Source organism: Bubalus kerabau, chromosome 2 (genome assembly GCF_029407905.1).
Source record: "Bubalus kerabau isolate K-KA32 ecotype Philippines breed swamp buffalo chromosome 2, PCC_UOA_SB_1v2, whole genome shotgun sequence".
Lineage (NCBI taxonomy): Eukaryota > Metazoa > Chordata > Mammalia > Artiodactyla > Bovidae > Bubalus > Bubalus kerabau.
In genome coordinates this window covers 110,412,095-110,436,302 of record NC_073625.1, presented here as the reverse complement: position 1 = coordinate 110,436,302, position 24,208 = coordinate 110,412,095, and the positions used below count along the sequence as shown (strand labels likewise).

The 24,208-nt window shown below is 40.6% G+C and overlaps 1 long non-coding RNA gene across 1 annotated transcript; it reads left to right on the top strand.

Moving 5' to 3' along the window:
• The first annotated feature begins 62 nt into the window (after positions 1–62).
• LOC129643565 (uncharacterized) lies at positions 63–21,442 on the top strand. Its single transcript, XR_008710388.1, has 3 exons — positions 63–235; positions 2,655–2,784; positions 20,768–21,442. It is a non-coding gene; the product is annotated as an uncharacterized LOC129643565 (long non-coding RNA).
• The last annotated feature ends 2,766 nt before the right edge of the window (positions 21,443–24,208 follow it).

Here is a 24,208-nt window from a genome sequence, read left to right as displayed (position 1 = left end):
TGGTGTGTGTATGGAGCCGGAGGAAGTAGGTGGGTGGGTTGAGGAGGACCGGGTGGGGGAGAGAACGCGCTCTTAGGAGAGCTGCTCGGCGGCTCTGGAGATAACTGGGCGGCTCGGAGGAAATCGCCGCGCTCCTAGGAGCACCCGCAGCCCGAACCGCCCGCTTCCTGCCCCACCGACGGCTCTTTGAAGACGCCAGAGGAGGCGCGCTGGCTTTCTGGTTGGATGGGGCTAGGTGGGACTGAAAAAAAAAATGCCCTGCCTTGTTTTTATCTTCATTGTCATCATCTCTTTGACACTTTCTATTTCGGTGCCTGTCTCCTCCTACATAAACACTTAAAGAGTAATGACAGAAACAAAGACAGGGATTCCAGCGGAGAAACCTGACGGAAAGCGGTTTTCCGCCTGCCACTCCCCGCCTCCTCTGCCGGCGCCCAGGTACCCCCAACCCAGCTAAGTCCCTCCCAAGCGGAGGGAGGCATGGAGGCTGTCGCTTTGCAACCACTGCTGAGGAAATCAGATTTCTGGTTAGAGATTCAAGCATACCACACACACACACACACAGGCGTTATTGCAAAGGTTGCTAAATGGAAGTGATTTTGGGGGGCAGTCTCGGATTTAAGGTGACTCAGATATTCTAACCTAATATGGAGAAAGCATCTCCCAGGTTATTTCATAATTTGTCTCACGGTTTCGGGAGGGCATGTGTTTTCTTCTCTATTTAATTTGAAATTCTTTGACCTCTGTGTACTCAGCACACAGTAACCACTCAAATTCTTATTATTTAACCATCTGAGGATTAGATTAGACTTCCTGTGTAAATTCAAATCCATATATAGACTTGAAGGGTAGGGACATTCACACAGCTCAGAAGGCTGGAAAAACTTTAGGTATAGTATTTTAGTTACTGGATCCCTTTACAGTCTCTTATCTTCCTATGTATCACCAAGATAGTTTATGAACTTTGACCTTTGACCTTCTCTCTTTGTCAGAGCTTACAATTGACAGATAGCCTGCCTGCCAAATCTGGCCCACAGATGTGTTTGGTTTAGAACATGCCATGTTTTAAAGTTTTAAAAAGTTAATTGCCAACATTAAAGAGTTAATATTTTTCACATATGAGATCTGGATTTCTGGCTTCCCCTGCAGAAATTGAAGATCTGGTAACATCAAAAGTGCATTTCCACATAGCAAGGACTGCTGATGCCAAGCTGTATCAACCCCCATGGACCCCCACCCTATTTAGAGAGATCAGTTGTCCAGTTTCAAAGCCACCACGGCCTGTCGTCCCCACTTTGCACCTGCCTGGCCTCTGGAGCCACTGGAGTTTGCGCCCCAAGCTGTGTGTGATCTTTCTTTCCATTTTCCATCAGCCTCTCAGTGACACCAGCATTGCGCCAGTCATCTTGGTGAGACATCTTCAAGTAACCACTGACTCATTTCTCTCTTTCTGCCCCCACCTCCAGTCTAATCCCAGCCAGACTGATGAACGCTTCAAAATGCCTGTCCTCTGGGCTTCTTCCTTCCAGGCCCATTCAGTGAGGACCGTTCACTCCTAAATTGTTAGAATAACTCCTAGTGGGGTTAGCTGAGTGTGGCCTCTTTCCACTTCATCCTGTGCACTAAAGGCCTGTTGAATCTTCCTGAACTGTTGCTGTTGTCCTTTGCTTGCTTTGCTCAAAATTTGTCAATGACTCCCTGTTTTCTTTTTCTAGGACGGCAGTTTCTAAGCTTCTTGTAAGCTACTTGGAGAATGTTTGGTAGGGTATTTAGTATAATGACTTGTTCCTTTATTTATAGAGAAGCATCTCCACATGAGACTATAATTATTACTATTAATATTTATTTAGGAGTTTACTGTATCAAAGAACTCCATATCTGACCTACAGTGCATTTTATCATCTTGGCAGCAAAGGAGAGATGCTGAAGGGTTGTTCTTTTCCTGGGTCCAGCCCCTAAACACAAGTTTTGGAATAAATTATAAAGTCCTGTGAATTATCTTTCTAAAGGTTTAAAAATACTCTTTTTAACTTTTTATGTTGAAATAATTTCAGCTTATAAAAAATTCTACAAAAAATAGTCAAAGAATTCCTATATACCTTCATTCAGCTTTCCCAAAAATTAGTGTCATACAACCAGAGTATTAAGTTAGGAAATTTATATTGATACAGTAATATTGACTAATCAGTGGACCTTAATCAATATCAATTAATTTTTAATTGCATGATATTTTTATTAAATATGATCTTTCTGACAGTAAAGTTCACCAGTTAAATAAACAGTAATTTACAAATAATTCTAAAACACTTGCCATGATAATATTAGCTATGTACCAGATCCCATTAAGCACCATCAAGCCCAGCAGGTGTAGGTTGTCACAAAACAAGTTTTCCTAGATGAACCATAAAGCCCAAAGATTCTTCTGTGCTTTACTGAGGACTCCCTAGAGGGACTCCACAAGCACAGAATTTTCCTTCTGGAACAGGCAGAGACCTTTCCACCCCTGCTTCATGATAAGCTGGGTTTGTGGATTGTTTAGGATTCAGGGTCAAGGTAATACTGAGCATTGGACAAGGCATCCACTATGTCTGGATCAACTGAACAAAACCTTATTTGAAATGTGTACATGGTGATTCTCTGTCTCTGTTTGATAGCTCTTAACTGTCTACGCCTCATGGTGGGAAGAACTCACAATTTATCAAGTTGGATAATGAAGCTACATGGTGACAGGCTGACCCAGGGAGCTAGAAAGTCATCCTCTCCTCATTTGCTCTCTCCCCAGTGGTGAGTAAGCCCTGTGATAGGTGCTGCATTTACATCTAGCCCTTGTTCTGGACATTCTCTATGTTTCTTTCTCTTCCCGTTGTTCTTTTCCCCCTTCCTTACTCTAAGATATGTAGCTTTTCCTGGGTCTGTGGAAGGAAGTCAGATTTGGGTTCCAGTGGGTTTTTCCACTGGACTAAAGATTTCCCAGAAAGCAAGTTACAAGGAGACAGTGTAGGAATGTTAACAGGAGGACTAATTAAGCTATTTGGTGATAATACAAATCATGCTTTTAGCAGATTATCATGATGTAAAAAGCACTTTGCTCACATATAACTCCCAAGGAAGAGTTCTGTCCTTTTCTATGATTTATCTTGGGCTTCCCAGGTGGCCCAATGGTAAAGAATCCACCTGCCAACACAGGAGATGCAAGAGACATGGGTTTGAACCCTGGGTTACAGTCCACAGGGTTGCAAAGAGTTAGACACATCTGAGTGACTGAGCACTTGTAATTTATCTTATCTGCAGTTGGTTAAGACTGATGCTTATCAAACTGTGCCATCTGCTTCTTTGACTCACCAAGTTTGGAAGCAATCTTCTATGATGTATATAAATAGATAAAGAAGACTGAGAGTGAGTATTAGAAGATCTTTAAAAATTGAAGTCTAGTTGATTTACAGTGTTGTCTTAATTTCAGCTGTACAGCAGAGTAATTCAGTTATACATACACACATTCTTTTTTAAGATTCTTTTCCATTATGGTCTATCACAGGATATTGAATATAGTTCCCTGTGCTGCACAGTAGGACCTTGTAGTTTTTCATTATTTATATAATAGTTTGCATCTGCTAATCCCAAACTCCCACTCCATCCCTCTCCCACCCCACCCAGTACTGGAAGATTTTAATGTCACCTGTGATTTAGCCTTTCTTTTACGCAGGTGGCCCATGAAAATAGAGTTGTGTACTCAGTTACTCGGTCGTGTCCAACTCCTTGCAAGCCCATGGACTGTAGCCCACCAGGCTCCTCTGTCCGTAGGATTTTCCAGGCAAGAATACTGGAGTGGGTTGGCATTTCCTTCTCCAGGGGTAAAAAAAACAACTAAGAGTTAGAAATCAGCAATTTTAGAGCTCTCCCTCCTATCCTCATGCTCAACCAATTAAATACTCATATAATTCCTTGTTCATGGGCTGTGGTTAATATGCTCTGAATTCTTTGTTCTAGGGTACAAGTGTTAGCTCATCCTTCTGCTAGGTACATTTTCTCTCCCACTTTCTTCTCCCCCTTTCCAGGTTAAGCATGCTAGCATTGGGACTTCCCTGGCAGTCCAGTGGCAGTCCTTGCTTCCAGTTCAAGGAGCACAGGTCCCACCCCTGGTCACGGAACTAAGGTCCTGCATGCCATGCAGCACAGCCAAAAATAAATAATAAAAAATAAAGATGCTAGTGTTGTCATGACTGTTGGGTGTGTGAGCTAAATTGTGCCCCCCTCCATGTTCATATGTTGAAGTCCCAATCCCTAGACCCTCAGAATCTGACTGTATTTGGAGATAGGGCCTTTAAAGATGTTCAGTTCAGTCATAGTCACTCAGTCGTGTCCGACTCTTTGCAACCCCATGAACCTCAGCACACCAGGCCTCCCTGTCCATCATCAACTCCCAGAGTCCACCCAAACCCATGTCCATTGAGTCAGTGACGCCATCCAACCATCTCATCCTCTGTCGTCTCCTTCTCCTCCTGCCCTCAACCTTTCCCAGTATCAGGGTCTTTTCCAATGAGTCAGCTCTTCACATCAGGTGGCCAAAGTATTGGAGTTTCAGCTTCAACATCAGTCCCTCCAATGAATACTCAGAACTGATCTCCTTCAGAATGGACTGGTTGGATCTCCTTGTAGTCCTAGGGACTCTCAAGAGTCTTCTCCAACACCACAGTTCAAAAGCATCAATTCTTCGGCCTTCAGCTTTCTTCACAGTCCAACTCTCACATCCATATATGACTACTGGAAAAACCATAGCCTTGACTAGACGGACCTTTGTTGGCAAAGTAATGTCTCTGATTTTTAATATGCTATCTAGGTTGGTCATAACTTTCCTTCCAAGGAGTAAGTGTCTTTTAATTTCATGGCTGCAATCACCATCTGCAGTGATTTTGGAGCCCAGAAAAATAAAGTCTGACACTGTTTCCACTGTTTTCCCATCTATTTGCCATGAAGTGATGGATCCAGATGCCATGATCTTAGTTTTCTGAATGTTGAGCTTTAAGCCTACTTTTTCACGCTCCTCTTTCACTTTCATCAAGATGCTCTTTAGTTCTTCTTTACTTTCTGCCATAAGGGTGGTGTCATCTGCATATCTGAGGTTATTGATATTTCTCCTGGCAATCTTGATTCCAGCTTGTGCTTCTTCCAGTCCAGCGTTTCTCATGATGTATTCTGCATATAAGTTAAATAAGCTGGGTGACAATATACAGCCTTGACGTTCTCCTTTTCCTATTTGGAACCAGTCTGTTGTTCCATGTCCTGTTCTAACTGTTGCTTCCTGACCTGCATACAGGTTTCTCAAGAGGCAGGTCAGGTGTTCTGGTATGCCCATCTCTTTCAGAATTTTCCACAGTTTATTGTGATCCACACAGTCAAAGGCTTTGGCATAGTCAATAAAGCAGAAATAGATGTTTTTCTGGAACTCTCTTGCTTTTTCCATGATCCAGCGGATGTTGGCAATTTGATCTCTGGTTCCTCTGCCTTTTCTAAAACCAGCTTGAACATCTGGAGGTTCACGGTTCATGTATTGCTGAAGTCTAGCTTGGAGAATCTGATCACATGGACCACAGCCTTTAAAGATGTGGTTAAGTTAAAATGGGACTTCCCTGGTGGCTCAGATGGTAAAAGTGTCTGCCTATAATGTGGGAGACCTGGGTTCGAGCCCCCAATCTGATAAACTTGGAGTCATCTTGGACTCTACCTTCTCCTACAGCTAGTCTTTTTAATAAAAGTCTGAGGTTCTGAATTAGCAGGTAGGGGCACTGATCAATGCAATTTTTTTTTTTTTTTAAAGTAAGACTTTCTCTTTTCTAACCCTTCTGTCTCCTCCAGCTCCATCCAGAGCAGCCCAGGATGGGAGGAGAAACCATGTCACAACAGGCACAAACCCAGATCAGCTCCCTTCCTGGCCAAGGGGCCCTCCCGTCTCGTCTCAGTCCCAAACCCCCACTTCCCAGCCTCACTCAAGATCTCACACAGGAATGACTTGAGGGTTTCTCCCAAAGTCCTGATTCCCAAGCTGCACCCCACCCCCCACATCCCCCAACCCCGAACTGATGTATGGGCTCCACCAACAGAGCTTCAGTTATAAAAAAGAAAGTGTTACTTTAAAAAATAAAATAAAATTACTTTGATCAGTGCCCCTACCTGCTAATGCAGAATGTCAGACTTTTATTTAAAAGATTAGCTGCGGGAGAAGGTAGAGTCCAAGGTGACTCCAAGTTTATCAGATTGGGGGCTGGTAAGGGTAAAGGCTATTTTCCAGAGAAAGATTAAACGTAATTGCCAAGGGCCATGTCAGAGGTTTCAGGAGGAAAAGCCCTTTGAAGGTGTAAAATGCGGGACTGGGTAGAAGTTAAAACTAGAGATTAGATGACATATTTGCACACAGTATTTGAAATTATTTGAGAAATAAGTTTTCCTCCTCCTCCAATATTTTAGTTACATTCTAATTTCTTTGCAATGAATGTCATTCAAAAACAAGAGGTTAGGAGATCTTTTGTGTCCTGTGCAGTGTTTTAAAAACCATATTTGACCCATAATGCAGTGTGGGACTAAATGAATCTTCAGTGCTTCAGAAAGATGAACAAACCAAGCAGCACAAGACCCTCTTGTCCCGCTCCACATGGGCACTGGACCCTGCCAAACAGCAGCGGGAAACTTCCTTCCTAGAGTCACAAGCAGAGAAAGACTTCACAAGGCCAGAGGGAGGGCCAAGTGCCCCAGGCTGAATCACCATTATACTGACTTTGAACTTTCTGCAAGGTCTGGCATTCGTGTCTTTCTCTCTCTCTTTTAAAGTTATTTTATATTGGAGTATAGTTGATCTACAATGTTGTGTTAGTTGCAGGTGTACAGTAAAGTGATTCAGTTATACATGTATCTATTCTTTTTCAAATTCTTTTCCCATTTAGGTTATTACAGAATATTGAGTAGAGGTCCCCATGCTATAGAGTAGGTCCTTGTTGAGTATTTCACATAGAGTAGTGGCCTTCGTATCTAAGTCTGAATTTGACTCCATTCGGATGGAGGTGTCTGTTCAGTGTCCCAGAGGGACAGACATCTGGGTGGGGAGGCGTTGCTGGAAGCGGCAGCCCCTGGAGGCCTGGCAGGATTTGCCCTGAAAACCTACCAGTAGGTTCTGGGATCCCTCATAGCAACTGGGTTTAGGGTCACTTTTCTCACTCTCTGCTCTGTTCCTTGGGAGTTCCTCAACAGACTGAACAGAGACTTTGGGAAGGAAAAACTAGACTCCTCATAGAACACGGGAGCCCTCAGGAGAGGTGATGACTTGGCTATCTGGCTGATTCCATTTGTCTTGGTGTCGTGTTTGCTTTTGCTACCTCTCATTCTGCCTCTGCTTCCCGCTTTGCTCGGTTCCGCACCCCTTTGGGAACACTGCCTTCTTTTCTTTCAGTAAAAGGAGCAGAGATGTGGTTGCAGCTCCATCCGTCTCCCCCAGGGTCTCTGACTACTGAAACCAGTGATTTTCTTAGGTGGGTGGGGATCTGCCTCCGCCCCGTGCATTGTGTTCCAGAGTTTCCTGTGCATTGCCTGTAAGCCTTTACCAATCTGCCAGGAGCCTTTTAACACAAAAGGGAGGAGGTGGGGGAAGGGAGTACTGAGGAAAAACATCCCTATAAATAGCCCTGTTGAACAAAATTGTTTTCCCCATACACAGTTGTTGTCAGGGCCCCGACGCCCCATGATCTCCCTCTGCACTCTCCTCTCTGTCCATTCTAGCCTTCCTCAGCCTTCCTAAGGTGCTCCTACTCAGTCGTCTCTGGATGAGCATATTCCAGAGGCACAGGAGAGAAGCTTTGGGTCCCCCACAGGCCCCTTACCAGTGTGCCTGGGCTGTGGGCTGGGGCTGACCTGGACTGGACAAATTACTTCACCTCTCTGAGCCTCAGTTCCTCCACCTGTTAAATCAAGGGGATAATTACCTTGTAGGGTTGTTGTGAGGATTGAATAAGATAAGGAAATAGCCTAGAACTTGGCCTTTGTCTAGGCTGGTGCACAATACACTAAGGAGAGTGATTTTTTTAAAATTGAGGTATAGTTGATTTACAATATTGTGTTATTTCAAGTGTACATATATATTTATGTGGGTGCATATGTGCTAAGTCTCCCTTAGCAGGGTTGATCGCCCTTAAGATTCATTGGTTTGATCTCCTTGCTGTCCAAGGGACTTGCAGGAGTCTTCTCCAACACCACAGTTCAAAAGCATCAGTCCTTTGGTGCTCAGCCTTCTTTAATGGTGCAACTCTAACATCCATACATGACTACAGGAAAAACCATAGCTTTGAATAAACGGACCTTAGTCGGCAGAGTAATGTCTTTGCTTTTGAATATGCTGTCTAGGTTGGTCATAGCTTTTCTTCCAAGGAGCAAATGTCTTTTAATTTCATTGCTGCAGTCACCATCTGCAGTGATTTTGGAGCCCAAGAAAATAAGGTCTGTCACTGTTTCCATTGTTTCCCCATCTATTTGCCATGAAGTGATGGGACCGGATGCCATGATCTTCATTTTTTGGATGCTGGGTTTAGCCAGCTTTTTCACTCTCCTCTTTCACTTTCATCAAGAGGCTCTTTAGTTCCTCTTCACTTTCTGCCATAAGGGTGGTGTCATCTGGGTATCTGAGCTTATTGATATTTCTCCCAGCAATCTTGATTCCAGCTTGTGCTTCATCCAGCTGGGCATTTCCCATCATGTACTCTGCATATAAGTTAAATAAGTAGGGTGACAATATACAGCCTTGCTGTACTCCTTTCCCAATTTGGAACCACTCTGTTGTTCCATATCCAATTCTAACTATTACTTCTTCATCTGCATACACGTTTCTCAGGACACAGGTAAGGTGGTCTGGTATTCCCATCTCTTGAAGAATTTTCCACAGTTTGTTGTGATCCACACAATCAAAGGCTTTAGTGTAATCGATGAAGCAGAAGATGGCTTTCTGGAATTCTCTTGCTTTTTTTATGATCCAACAGATGTTGGCAATTTGATCTCTGGTTCCTCTGCCTTTTCTAAATCCAGATTGAACATCTGGAAATTCTTGGTTCACTTAATGTTGAAGCCTAACTTGGAGAATTTTGAGCATTACTTTGCTAGTGTGTGAAATGAGTGCAATTGTGAGGTAGTTTGAACAATCTTTGGCATTGCCTTTCTTTGGGATTGGAGTGAAAACTGACCTTTTCCAGTCCAGTCCTTTTCCACTGCTGAGTTTTCCAAATTTCCTGTCCACTTGTCCCATATAAAACACAGTTATCCTGAGAAACCTGTATGAGGATCAATAAGCCTGTCACAGCCCTGTGTGGAACCACTGATCGGCTCAGGATTGAGAAAGGAGTACAACAGGGCAGTCTGCTGTCACCCTGTTTGTTAACCTATATGCTGAGCACATCATGAGAAATGCCAGGCTGGATGAGTTACAAGCTGGAATCAAGATAGGTAGGAGAAACATCAATAACCCAGCTATGCGGATGATACCACTCTAATGGCAGAAAGCAAAGAGGAACTAAAGAGCCTCTTGATGTGGGTGAAGGAGAGTGAAAGAGCCGGCTTAAAACTAAATATTAAAAAACTAAGATCATGGCATCTGGCCCCATTACTTCATGGCAAATGGAAGGGGAAAAGGTGGAAGTAGTGACAGATTTCCTCTTCTTGGGCTCTAAAATTACTGGGGATGGTGACTGCAGCCATGAAATCAGAAGACATTTGTTTCTTGGCGGGAAAGCTATCACAAACCTAGACGGTATGTTGAAAAGCAGAGACATTACTCTGCCAACAAAGGTCCGTATAGTTAAGACTATGGTCTTCCCAGTTGTCATGTACGGTTGTGAGAGCTGTAAAGAAGGTAGAACACTAAAGCATTGATGCCTTTGAACTGTGGTGCTAGAGAAGACTCCTGCAAGTCCCGTGGACAGCAAGGAGATCAAACCAGTCAATCTTAAGGGAGATCAACCCTGAATATTCACTGGAAGGACTGATGCTGAAGCTGAAGCTCCAGTATTTTGGTCATCTGATGCGAACTGCCGACTAATTGGAAAAATCCCTGGTGCTGGGAAAGATTGAGGGCAGAAGGAGAAGAGGGTGCAGAGGATGAGATGGCTGGATGGCATCACCGATGCAATGGACATGAATTTGGGCAAACTTTTGGAGATGGTGAGGGACAGGGAGGACGGGCATGCTGCAGTCCATGGGATTGCAGAGTCGGACATGACTGGGCAACTGAACAACAAGTTTATTTATTTTCATATATTCATTTAATATCTTATGCATTGGTTTGAGTTCCGACATGGTTTAAGATGATTTACTTTACATTTAAATGTTTAGAACCTGGAAACATTTTCAGAAAAGGTAAGATAGCCTCTCATTAAATAGCTTTCTAATACTGAAGATATATTGCCCTTAGAGGGGAATTGGGGAAGCAGTTTTGATTGTGGCTCACACTTTTCTTAAATTTCCGGTGTTCCCAAAGCTGTTTTTCCTCCTACCTTGCAAGCAAATATGCAGAAATTAGTTTGAGGACAGGAATTATCATAGGTTATAGATACAAGTTACCTCAACATAAATGTATCCCTCAAACTATAAACATTTTTAAGCTGGACAATATATTCCTATTGTTTTTCATTATATCTTTTGGAAATGTTTCCAAGGTTGTGAAGGTTGGTGGTGGTGGGGAAATGGTACCAGTTTGTAATAAGAATTACATTTGAAAAATATTGTATATATTTCAGGGAACATTCTGCTTTTCTCAATCCTCAATACACAATTATTTAATTCTCCATGCTGATCCTAAAAGAACCTAGTCAAATGCACACAAATCTCATTTAATCGTGTACTATTTTTCAAAGTAAGATTGTGTGTGTGTATCTGTCTATTTATCTCCCAGTAAGTTAATTTCATGGCAAGTCCTTTCAGATTTTGTGGGACCTGATTATTTAATATTATACTAAATATTATTTATTTTCTGGTCTTAATTCTGTGTATTTCAAACTTTAAAAATTGAATATCTATTTTGTGGTGTCTTAAAACCTTTCAGATTATCATGCACATACCTGGATTTAGTCTTAAAATATCTTCCCTAAACCCCTACATTTCCCAGACAGTCCTGATTTCAAGCATTCTTCCCCTTTGTCAAACACCATGTCAAAGGATGTGTACTGATCTTTGCTTTAGAATCTATGGCCAGTGTTATAGGTTGAATTGTGTCCCCCAAAATTCGTATGTTGAAGTTCTAACTCCAGTATCTCAGAACTTGAACTTCCTTTGAAGTAGAGTGGTTGTAATGCAATGAATTAAGATGTGATCAAACTGGAGTAGAATGGGTCCTTCATCCAAAATGAAAGTTATCCTTAGACAAGGGGAAAATCTGAACACAGACATGCACACAGAGCTAATGCCATGTGAAGATAAAGGCAGAGATTGGAGTGATGCTTCTACAAGGAACACCAAGTGTTGGCCAGAAATGACCAGGAACTCTGGGAGATTATTTAACCTATATGCAGAGTACATCATGAGAAACGCTGGGCTGGAAGAAGCACAAGCTGGAATCAAGATTGCCAGGAGAAATATCAATAACCTCAGATATGCAGATGACACCACCCTTATGGCAGAAAGTGAAGAAGAACTAAAGAGCCTCTTGATGAAAGTGAAAGAAGAGCGTGAAACAGTTGGCTTAAAGCTCAACATTCAGAAAACTAAGATCATGGCATCCGGTCCCATCACTTCATGGCAAATAGATGGGAAAACAGTGGAAACAGTACCAGACTTTATTTTTGGGGGGCTCCAAAATCACTGCAGATGGTAATTGCAGCCATGAAACTAAAAGATGCTTATTCCTTGGAAGGAAAGTTATGACCAACCTAGATTGCATATTCAAAAGCAGAGACATTACTTTACCAACAAAGGTCTGTCTAGTCAAAGCTATGGTTTTTCCAGTGGTCATGTATGGATGTGAGAGTTGGACTGTGAAGAAAGCTGAGTGCCGAAGAATTGATGCTTTTGAACTGTGGTGTTGGAGAAGACTCTTGAGAGTCCCTTGGACTACAAGGAGATCCAACCAGTCCATTCTGAAGGAGATCAGCCCTGGGTGTTTATTGGAAGGACTGATGTTGAAGCTGAAACTCCAATACTTTGGCCACGTCATGCAAAGAGTTGACTCATTGGAAAAGACCCTGAAGCTGGGAAGGATTGGGGGCAGGAGGAGAAGGGGATGACAGAGGATGAGATGGCTGGATGGCATCACTGACTTGATGGACATGAGTTTGGGTAAACTCCAGGAGATGGTGATGGACAGGGAGGCCTGGCGTGCTGCGATTTGTGGGGTTGCAGAGAGTTGGACACGACTGAGTGACTGAACTGAACTGAAATGAACGTTGTGTGTGTTTAGTCGCTAAGTCATGTCCCACTCTTTTTCGACCCCATGGACTTTAACCCGCCAGGCTCCTCTGTTCATGGAATTCTCCAGGCAAGAATATTGGAGTGGGTTGCCATTTCCTTCTCCAGGGGATCTTCTTGACCCAGGAATCAAACCCACATCTCCTGCATTGCAGGCAGATTCTTTATCTCTGAGTCCATACTTTTATACAATGAATGCTCACTTCAACTGAGGAGTTCCAATGGAGATTAAGAAGAATAGTTACAAAAATAGACAAGATTACACCTGGTTGTAGAGGATGGGTGGGATATGGGAGATGGGGAGGGAGGCTCCTTTTTGCATACTTTAATGTTGTGAAGCATGTTGATGGGGTTCCAGAGAAACGCAGCTCTGTGAGGCCACTGTGACTGTGGGGTTACTGTGATGGTGCTGTGGCCTTACAAGTGGGCTGCTCTGGCCCCTCGCTTTTCCATCCCTTCCCATACCTCAACAAGGGATCCGGGATGGAATTACCTTCCTGAAGACTGGAAGTTTTAAGAGTCTGCGAAGTCTATTTACACTCAACTTTTACTCATTATTCAGCCAGTCAAATTTACTGAGTGCTCTCTCCATGCCAGATACTGGGTTTGATGCTGAGGACACAAAGTTGAAGAGACTCCATGCACGCCTTCACTGGCCACTCACCTCATGGGCAAGAGAGCCATGCACACTGGCAACTGCAATACCATGAGATAAATGTCGCTATGGGAGCCCTGAAGTCAGAGTGCCCCAACTATCTTAAAGGAGGTGACTCTGGTGGAGGCTTGAAGACTGACTGTTGCTCCTACAGGTAGTAGGGGAGAGGAATTTTCAGGATCACAGGATAGCATTTCCAGAGACACAGACTTGTGTGAGACCAGGACTTGTGCAGCGAGTGGAAAGCATCACATGGTCAGGTGTGGGAGAGAGCTGTGCTAGTCCGGAATTGATTCTGCAGTGGGAAGTCACTAAAGACCTTGGAGCAAGGCAGTATCAGCCAAGCCTGGCAGAGATGTGGGGGTCAAGACAGGGACAGAGGGGGGCGGCAGACTAGTGGGAGGGACACCAAAGCATTCTTCCTTGCCTACTTGTTCACCCTACAGCGAGGTGGAGATGCATCCTGGTTAATACCTAGTTTCTGCAGTTAAACCACATGGGGTCAGATCCTGGCCTCATCACTTGCTTTAGTCCCGCGGTTAGTTCGTCCTGAACCTAAATGTGAAACCAGATGGTCTAGTAAGGGAATTAAATTTATCTGCATTAATGGAACATCTTGCATGAAAAATAAGTCACAGTAAGTTCTAGAAACTGAGAATCTTTAAGTTTAGCCTCTATCCCTGGGAATTGTTTGTAAGAACATCATCACAAAGTTAATTTGCATGCTCCTTAAACCATATATTGTATTGTGGCCTTAGAGGAATTTGGCTTGAATTACTAAAATGCCCAGAAGGGGCATCCTAGTAAAGGTTAATGTCTGAGATGTACGTTTGCCATCTAGTGGGCAATTGTGAATGTGTATGCATTAAAGATTGAAGGCAAAAGAAGGGGGAGGCAGAGGATGAGATGGTTAGATAAGCACTTCTGACTCAATGGACATGAATTTGCGCAACCTCCAGGAGACAGTGGAGGACAGAGGAGGCTCGCATGCTGCAGTCCATGGGGTGACAGAGTCGGACATGACTCATCGACTGAACAACAACATACACCACACATACACACACAGCGTCCTTCAGCGGCTCTTACCCTTTCTCCCTTACCCTCAATACTTGAAGGTCAAATGGTATTTTGGACATATCACTATTTGTAAAGTATCTTAGTTTATATTTATACGTATCAGGGATATGAGAATGTTTTATGATGTGTTTGCCTGCACAGAGGGGAGTAATAGCTTCACATGTAGGTTATTTCAAACTACCCATACTCATATAGATATATAAATATATGTGTATAACTGAATCACTCTGCTGTACACCTGAACCTAACCAACATTGTAAATCAATTTCAGTTAAAAGAAAAACCACTGTTTCTTAATGTATATACTTTATCCAAGGTTTGTTAACCTCAAGCTGTGAACGATAATAAACCTCATTCATTGAAACTATCTCTCCATTTCTTTTCCCCTTCATGTGCTCTGTTAGTGATACTATTTCCCATTTATCTTTTAGTTATCATTATAAATTTAAATGCCACCCTTAGCCTTTGAATTTTTGTTCCATTAATGTAGGCAGTAACTCTTGATTCTCTACTAGACAGTAAGAGAGAAATAACACCCTCACACTACTCTTCACCTCTCCCCATCCCCTCACTTCCATCCAATCTCAATCCATACCTCTCAGTTTTGATCTTTTCTATCTTTACATTTACAACATTAGGGCTTATAACATTTGCATTTTGTTCTGTCAGTTCAGTTCAGTTCAGTCGCTCAGTCGTGTCCAACTCTTTGAGACCCCATGAATCGCAGCACGCCAGGCTTCCCTGTCCATCACCAACTCCCGAAGTTGACCCAGACTCACGTCCATCGAGTCAGTGATGCCATCTAGCCATCTCATCCTCTGTCGTCCCCTTCTCCTCCTGCCCCCAATCCCTCCCAGCATCAGAGTCTTTTCCAATGAGTCAACTCTTCGCATGAGGTGGCCAAAGTGCTGGAGTCTCAGCTTTAGCATCATTCCTTCCAAAGAAATCCCAGGGCTGATCTCCTTCAGAATGGACTGGTTGGATCTCCTTGCAGTCCAAGGGACTCTCAAGAGTCTTCTCCAACACCACAGTTCAAAAGCATCAATTCTTCAGCACTCAGCCTTCTTCACAGTCCAACTCTCACATCCATATATGACCACAGGAAAAACCATAGCCTTGACTAGACGAACCTTTGTTGGCAAAGTAATGTCTCTGCTTTTGTTCTGTAAATATAATTAATTTTTCTGTATTTTATTTATTCATCAATTCTAAACATTGAAATCAGTAAATTACTTTGTGACTTACAGTTTATGCTTATGCAAATATAATTTGCCAAAGAATTTTGAATGACGATTAACGTTCAATATCTCTAAATCTGAGCAATTCAAAAAAGAATGAAACAAGCATCAAGGCCAAGTGGATTCTTCTTTCTTACACCATATAACTTGTTCAAATCATATCATATTTCATGCTACCTTTTTTAAAACTTTCTCTTTTTTTGGTTTAACTTAGCGTTTGTAATTGTTCCTTTCCAAATTATTTTTTAGAGTCCTAGGTCCTTTGAATTTTTGTATGATTTCTAGAATTAGCCTTTCGACGCTAAAGGAAAATAATCTGCTGGGATTTTGATTGGAAATGCATCAAATCTAACAGGTCGATTTGGGGAGAAAGAACATCTTGAAAATATTGAGTCTTCTGACCCATAAGCAAAGTATGTATCTTTATTCATTTAGGTCTCTTGAATCTCTCTCAGCAACGTTTTGTTATTTTCAGTGTAAGACCTTTCACATCTTTTGTCACATTTCTCCCTATGAACTGCGAAAATATGAAAGCTTTTCATCTTTTTGATGCTAATGTAAGTGGTATTTTAACATTTTAAGTTCCAGTTGTTCATTGCTAGTATACAGAAATTCATTTCTGAATACCAATGTTATTATTCAGTTCAGTTCAGTTCAGTCACTCAGTCTTGTCCGACTCATTGCGACCCCATGGACTGCAGCGCACCAAGTTTCCCTGTCCATTACCAATTCTCAGAGCTTGCTCAAACTCATCTCATCCTCTGTCATCCCCTTCTCCTCCTGCCTTCAATCTTTCCCAGCATCAGGGTTTTTAGCAAAGAGTCAGTTCTTTGCATTAGGTGGCTGAAGTATTGAGTTTCAGCTTCAACATCACTCTTTCCAATGAATATTCAGATTGATTTCCTTTAGGGTGGACTGGTTTAATCTTGCAGTCCAAAGGACTCTCAGGAGTCTTCTCCAACATTATACGTCAAAAGCATCAATTCTTCTGCGCTCAGTTTTCCTTATAGTCCAACTTTCACATCCATACATGACTACAGGAAAAACCATAGCTTTAACTAGATGGACCTTTGTCGGCAAAGTGACGTCTGTGCTTTTTAATATGCTGTCTAGGTTGGTCATAGCTTTTATTCCAAGGAGCAACCGTCTTTTAATTTCATGGCTACAGTCACCATCTGCAGTGATTTTGAAGCCTAAGAAAATAAAGTCTGTCACTGTTTCCATTGTTTCCCCATCTATTTGCCATGAAGTGATGGGACTGGATGCCATGATCTTAGTTTTTTGAATGGTGAGTTTTAAGCCAACTTTTCACTCTCCTCTTTCACTTTCATCAAGAGGCTCTTTAGTTCCTCTTCACTTTCTGCCATAAGGGTGGTGTCATCTACATATCTGAGATTATTGCAAACTCGCTAAACTCGTTAGTTTTTGTAACAATTTGTATGTTCCATTGGAATTTTTACAGAAACAATCACATTATCTATGAAAAGACTTTTTTCCCCTTTCTTTCCAATCTGGATTCATTTTATTACTTTTTTAGAAATATTAATTCATCTGATTTTTCTTTTTGCTATTATGATGAATTACAGTGATTTTTAAGTTACATTGATTGAATGAATTATAGTGATTGATTTTTTTTAATCCCTGAGGTGAATCCCATTTGGTCGTGATGTAGTATCCTTTCTACATATAGTTGAATTTGATCATTAAAATGTTTCGAGTTTTTGTATCTGCAATATTGAATATAAGTAGTGACAGAAGACAACCCTGTTTTGTTCCTGATCTTAGTGAGAAAGCATTCTTTCATCATTGAACTTGTTGGTAGCTATAGATTTTTGTAAATTTCTTTTATCAGATTGAGAGTGTTCCTTCACATTCCTAGTTTGCTAAGACTATTTTTTAATCAGTAATGGATATTGGATTTCAAGTGCAGTTTTTGCATCTATTGAGGTGATTGTGTGTTTTTTCTCCTTTGGTTTGCTAACATAGTGAGTTACTATTATATTTGTTAACATAAAGCAATCTTGCATTCTTAGAATAAACTCACCCCTGTTTGTCATGTTGCATAATTCTTTTTATACGGTTGAATTCAATATGCTAAAATTTTGTTTAAAATTTTTGCTTTGATGTATATTTGAGATATTCGTCTGTTATTTCATTTGTTGTAATATTTTTGTCTGGGTTTTGTATGAGGGTAATGTTGGCCTTATAGAATGAGTTGGGAAGTATTCTCTCTTCAAGTTTTTGGAAAATCTTGTATAGAATTAGTATTATTTCTTCCCAGTGTAAAATTGGTATTAGTGCAAATACTAATTTATGTAGAATTTATGTATTATATCTTGAGATGTCTTCAAGAAAATTAGACATACCAAGGGAACATTGCATGCACAGATGGGCTCAATAAAGAACAGAAATGATACGGACCTAATAGAAGCAGAAAATATTAAGAAGAGGTGGCAAGAATACACAGAACTGTACAAAAAAGATCTTCACGACCCAGATAATCACGATGGTGTGATCACTCACCTAGAGCCACACATCCTGGAATGTGAAGTCAAGTGGGCCTTAGAAAGTATCACTATAAACAAAGCTAGTGGAGGTGATGGGATTCCAGTTGAGCTATTTCAAATCCTAAAAGATGATGCCGTGAAAGTGCTGCACTCAATATGTCAGCAAATTTGGAAAACTCAGCAGTGGCTGCAGGACTGGAGTTTTCATTCCAATCCCAAAGAAAGGCAATGCCAAAGAATGCTCAAACTATTGCACTCATCTCACACGCTAGTAAAGTAATGCTCAAAATTCTCCAAGCCAGGCTTCAACAGTATGCGAACCATGAACTTCCAGATATTCAACCTGGTTTTAGAAAAGCCAGAGGAACCAGAGATCAAATTGCCAACATCTGATGGATCATAAAAAAAGCAAGAGAGTTCCAGAAAAATATCTATTTCTGTTTTATTGACTATGCCAAAGCCTTTGACTGTGTGGATCACAATAAACTGTGGAAAATCCTGAAAGAGATGGGAATACCAGACCACCTGACCTGCCTCTTGAGAAAGCCATATGCAGGTCAGGAAGCAACAGTTAGAACTGGACCTGGAACAACAGACTGATTCCAAATAGGAAAAGGAGTACGTCAAGGCTGTATATTGTCACCCTGCTTTTTAAACTTTTATGTGCAGAGTACATCATGAGAAACACTGGGCTGGGGGAAGCACAAGCTGGAATCAAGATTGCCGGGAGAAATATCAATAACCTCAGATATGCAGATAACACCACCCTTATGGCAGAAAGTGAAGAGGAACTAAAGAGCCTCTTGATGAAAGTGAAAGAGGAGAGTGAAAAAGTTGGCTTAAAGCCAACATTCAGAAAACAAAGATCATGGCATCCGGTCCCATCACTTCATGGCAAATAGATGGGGAAACAGTGGAAACAGTGACTGACTTTATTTTTTGGGGCTCCAAAATCACTGCAGATGGTGATTGCAGCCATGAAATTAAAAGACGCTTGCTCCTTGGAAAAAAAGCTATAACCAACCTATACAGCATATTAAAAAGCATAGACGTCACTTTGCTGACAAAGGTCCATCTAGTCAAGGCTATGGTTTTTCCTGTAGTCATGTATGGATGTGAGAGTTGGACTATAAAGAAAGCTGAGTGCCAAAGAATTGATGCTTTTGAAGTGTGATGTTGGAGAATACTCTTGAGAGTCCCTTGGACTGCAAGGAGTTCCAACCAGTCCATCCTAAAGGAGATCAGTCCTGAGTGTTCATTGGAAGGACTGATGTTGAAGCTGAAACTCCAATACTTTGGCCACCTGAATGCGAAGAGCTGACTTATTTGAAAAGATCCTGTTGCTGGGAAAGATTAAAGGCGGGAGGAGAAGGGGATGACAGAGGATGAGATAGTTGGATGGCATCACCAACTAGATGGACGTGAGTTTAAGCAAGCTCTGGGAGTTGGTGATGGACAGGGAGTCCTGGCATGCTGCAGTCCATGGGTCACAAAGAGTTGGACATGACTGAGAGACGGAACTGAACTGACTAATGCATTATTTCTAATCTTGTGCAGAATTAGTATTTTGTCTTCTAACTAGTGAATCTGGCCCTTGGGTTTTCTATGTGGGAAGGCTTTTAAGTACTGTTTCAATATTCTTAGGGGCTTCCCTGGTGGCTCAGATATTAAAGAATTCACCTGCAATGCAGGGAGACCTGGGTTCAATCCCTGAATCACAAAGACCCCATGGAGAAGGGAAAGGCTACCCATTCCACTATTCTTGCCTAGAGAATAGACAGAGGAGCCTGACGAGTTACAGTCATTAGGGTAGCAAAGAGTCGGACACAACTAAGTGACTAACACTTTCACTTTTTCACTTCCATTTCTTTAATAGATACAGAGTTGTTTATGTCATCTATTTCTTCTGTGGCATTTGTCTATTTTACCTAAGTTGTGAAATTTATTGGCATAAAGTTATTTATGAAAACTTACTTTTATCTTTTTAATACCTATAGTATACATAGTGATGTCACGTCTTTAATTCCTTATATTGAGAATTTTTGTGTCTTTTTTCTTTTTTTTGACTAGTCCAGCTAGAGTTTAATCCCTTTTTTAATCTCAAATAACCAGCCTTTGCTTAGATTCTCTGTATTGTTTTCTTCTCTATTTCATTGATTTCTGCCTTGATTTTTATTATTTTTTTCTCCTGCTTACTTTATACTTTATTTGCTCTTCCTTTTCTAGTTTTGTAAAGTAGAAGCTGAGATTATTGATCTGAGACATTTCTTCATTTCTAATATAGACATTTAGTGCTTAAATTTTCACTTATAGATCCTATATATTGTATTTTCATTTCCATTCAGTTTAAATACTTTTCAATTTCTTTTTTGATTTTCTTCTTTGATGTCCCCCTTATTTAGAAGGGTGTTGTTTAGTTTTCAAATACTTGGGGATTTTCCAAGGATCTTTTCATTATTGCTTTCTAGTTTAATTCCTCTTTGGTCATAGAACATATTTTGTGTGACTTGAATCCTATTGAATTTTCTTGTCCGGTTTTAGGGCCCAGAATAGCACTTTGTGTACTTGAGAAAAATGTGTATTCTCCAGTTGTTGGGTAGAGTGTTCTATAAATGTTGATCAGGTCAAGTAGTTAATAGTGTTGTTCAAGTCATCTATATTCTTACTGATTTACTGCAGAACTGGTCTAGCAAATATTGAGAGAAGAGTGTTGAAATCTCTGGCTATAATTGTACAGTTCTATCATTTTCTACTTAATGTATTTTGAATCACTATATTAGGTTCATAAATGTTTAGGATTGTTATTTCCTCTTGATGAATTGACCCTTTTATCCTTTTTTTTTTTTTTTTTGACCACATCACAGCACAGCATGTGGGATCTGAGTTTCCTGACCAGGAATCAAATCTGTGCCCCCTGCATTGGAAGCATGGAGTCTTAACCACTGGACCATCAGGGAAGTCCCAACCCCTTAATCCTTATAATAATAAAATAACCTTCTTTTCTCTTTGCTCTGAAATTTATTTTGTCTGATTCAAAAGTAGCTACTCTTGTTTTCTTTTGACTAGTGTTAACTTGGTGTATCTCTGTCTTTTAATTTTAACCTATTTATTGGTTTATATTTAAAAATATGCATGCATACTAAGTCACTTCAGTCATGTCCAACTCTTGGCAACTCTATGGACTGCAGCCTGCCAGGCTCCTCTGTCCATGGGATTCTCCCAGCAAGTATACTGGAGTGGGTTGCCATGCCCTTCTTCTGGCGATCTTCCTGACTGGGATCAGACCCAGGTCTCTTACCTCTCTTGCATTGGCAGGCAGGTTCTTTACCACTAGCACCATCTAGGAAGCCTATATTTGAATATAAATATATATAAAACTGCCTACAGTTTATATTTAAAGATAAAGTATATTTGTAGGCAGTCCTATGTTTATAGACAGCTTATAGTAGAGTCTTTTTTTTCTAATCCAACTTGATCATTTCTACTTTTTAATCAAAGTGTTTACACCATTTACATTTAATTTGATTATTAATGTTAGATTGTTAATGCTAGATTGCTATTTACCCCATCTGTTATTTTTTTCCCTTTTCATGGTTTTTACCTTCTTTTGGATGAATTAAATTTCTTTTTAAATTTGATTTTATCTCCTTTGTTGCTTTATTAGTTATAATTATTTTGTTATTTTAGTGGTCACTTAGGTATTTATGGGCTTCCCTGATAGCTCAATTGGTAAAGAATCTGCCTGAAATGCAGGAGACCCTGGTTCAATTCCTGGGTCAGGAAGATCTGCTGGAGAAGGGAAAGGCTACCCACTCCATATTCTGGCCTGGAGAATTCCATGGACTGAAGAGTCCATGGGGTGGTGAAGAGTTAGACATCACTGAGTGACTTTCACTTTCACTTTCACTAAGGGTTTACAGTATAGATATTTATCTCTTAAAGTCTACCTTAAAGTAATATTATCCCACTTCATGTGTAATCTAAGAACCTTACAAAAGTATAGTTCATTTATCCCTTTCTGGTCTAGATGGTATTGTTGTCATGTATTTACTTTTAATCTCTACAAGTTCAGTTTAGATTTTTCTCTGTATCCTCCATCTCTCTAACTTTTTGAATATATGGAATACAATATAATAACTGTCTTAATGTTCTTCTGTGTTAATTCTAACACCTGTGTCAGTTTTGAGTTTCTTTTGACTAATTATCCTGCCTTCCATCAGTTGTGTATCTTCATGTCTTTGTAAACCTGGCAATTTTTGTTTGGATGCCAAACATTGTGAATTTTACCTTGTTCAGCGCTGGATATTTTTATAGTGCTATAAATCTTGAACTCGTTCTAGGAGAGACACATTACTTGGATAGAGTTTTTTCCTTTTGGTTTTGTTTTTACTATATAATAGGCAGGTCTGGAGCAGTGCTCATTGTAGAGCTACTTCTTTATTGCTGAGCAAAACTTCCCTGAGTACTCTTACCCAGTAGCTTGTGAATTATGAGTTTTTCCAGTCTGGCTGGTAGAAATAGGCACTATTCTCAGCCCAGTGTGAGTGATTAGAATTGTTCCTGCTAATTGTTACAGATGGTTCTTTCCCTGGCTTAGGACAGTTTTCCTACATCAGCCCATGGATCGTGAACACTTGAGGGGGATTCTTTGCAGACCTCCAGTATTCTGTTTCTGTGCTTCATTTCTCTCTGGATTTCTGTCCTGTGAAATGAAGCTGCTTTGATTTTCTTGGACTCTACAGTCTATCTCCTCAACTCAGGGAGTCTTTTAGGCTCTCTCTCAGCTTTTCTTTCCCTCTGCAATGCTTGGAACTCTCTCAGGGTAGTAAACTGGGGCAATTGTGGGGCTCCTTTTGTTCATTTCCTGTCTCTCAGAGATGACTGTCCTTTGTTGCCTCTTACAGAGTATCTTAAAAACTGTGTTTTATGTATTTCGTCTGTTTCTTTCTTTCTTTTTTTTTTTTTAAATGGATGCTTCAGGTGGCATAGAAATCTGGTTCCTGTTACTTCTTGTTGACTAGAGGGAAAGTCTAGTCCTTGCTTTTTCCACTTTGAGATTTAATCTTTTCTATTTCAACTTAAAAAAATGTCAAGGGTTAGAAACGCTGTAAAAATTATTCAAGGAACATCTGTGCACACTTTGTCTATATTGATCAATTGTTAACATTTTGCCATACTTATGCCCCCCCTCTTTTTCTCTGTTACTCTCTCACATACACAAATTTTAATGGAGTCATTTGAGAAAAACTGAAGACATCATGATACTTCATCATTAAATAATTTTTAAGAATAAAGTCATTGTCCTGGAGAAGAGATTCCTCTTACATTGTTGGTGGGAATGTAAGTTAGTGCAATCACCATGGAAAACAGTATGGAGATTCCTCAAAAAACTAAAAATAGAGTTACCATATGATCCAGCAGCCCCATTACTGGTCATACATCCAATCAAAACTATTTCAAAAAGATATATGCACCCCTATATTCATAGCAGTACTATTCATAATAGCTAAGACATAGAAACAACCTAAGTGTCCATTGACAGATGATTAGATAAGGAAAATATGGTACGTATGTACAATGGAATAATGCTCAGCCATATAAAAGAATGAAATAATATATTTGCAGCAATATGGATGGACCTAGAGATGATCATACTAAAGTGAAGTAAGTCAGAAAGAAACAGACAAATACCATATGATATCACTTATATGTGGAATCTAAAATGTGGCACAAATGAACTTATCTGTGAAACAGAAACAGGCTCACAGACGTAGAGAACCAATTTGTGGTTGCCAAGGGAGAGGCAGGTGGGGGAGGGAGGGACTGGGAGTTTGGGATTAGAGGATGCAAGCTATTATATACAGAATGGATAAACAATACGGTCCTACTGTGTAAGAGAATAATATTCAATATCCTGTGATAAACCATAATAGAAAAGAGTATGAAAAAGGAGATATATATATATATATATATATTTGATTTACAATGTACAATGTATTAATTTCTGCTGTACAGCAAAGTGATTGTCAGAAATTAATATATTGTAAGTCAACTACACTTCAGTAAAATAAATTTAAAAAAGAATAAACTCATTCTCTTATATAATCACAATAGCCTTTTCCTCCTCCCGGGGAATCTCCCTGACCCAGGGATCAAACCCGCATCTCCACACGGCAGGCGGATTCTTGACCAACTGCGCCACCTGGGAAGCCCGTAACCACAATGCAAGGATCAAATGCAAGGAATTTAACATTGATAGAACATTATCATATAATATATGGTCTCCTTTGACTATCTATTGCTTT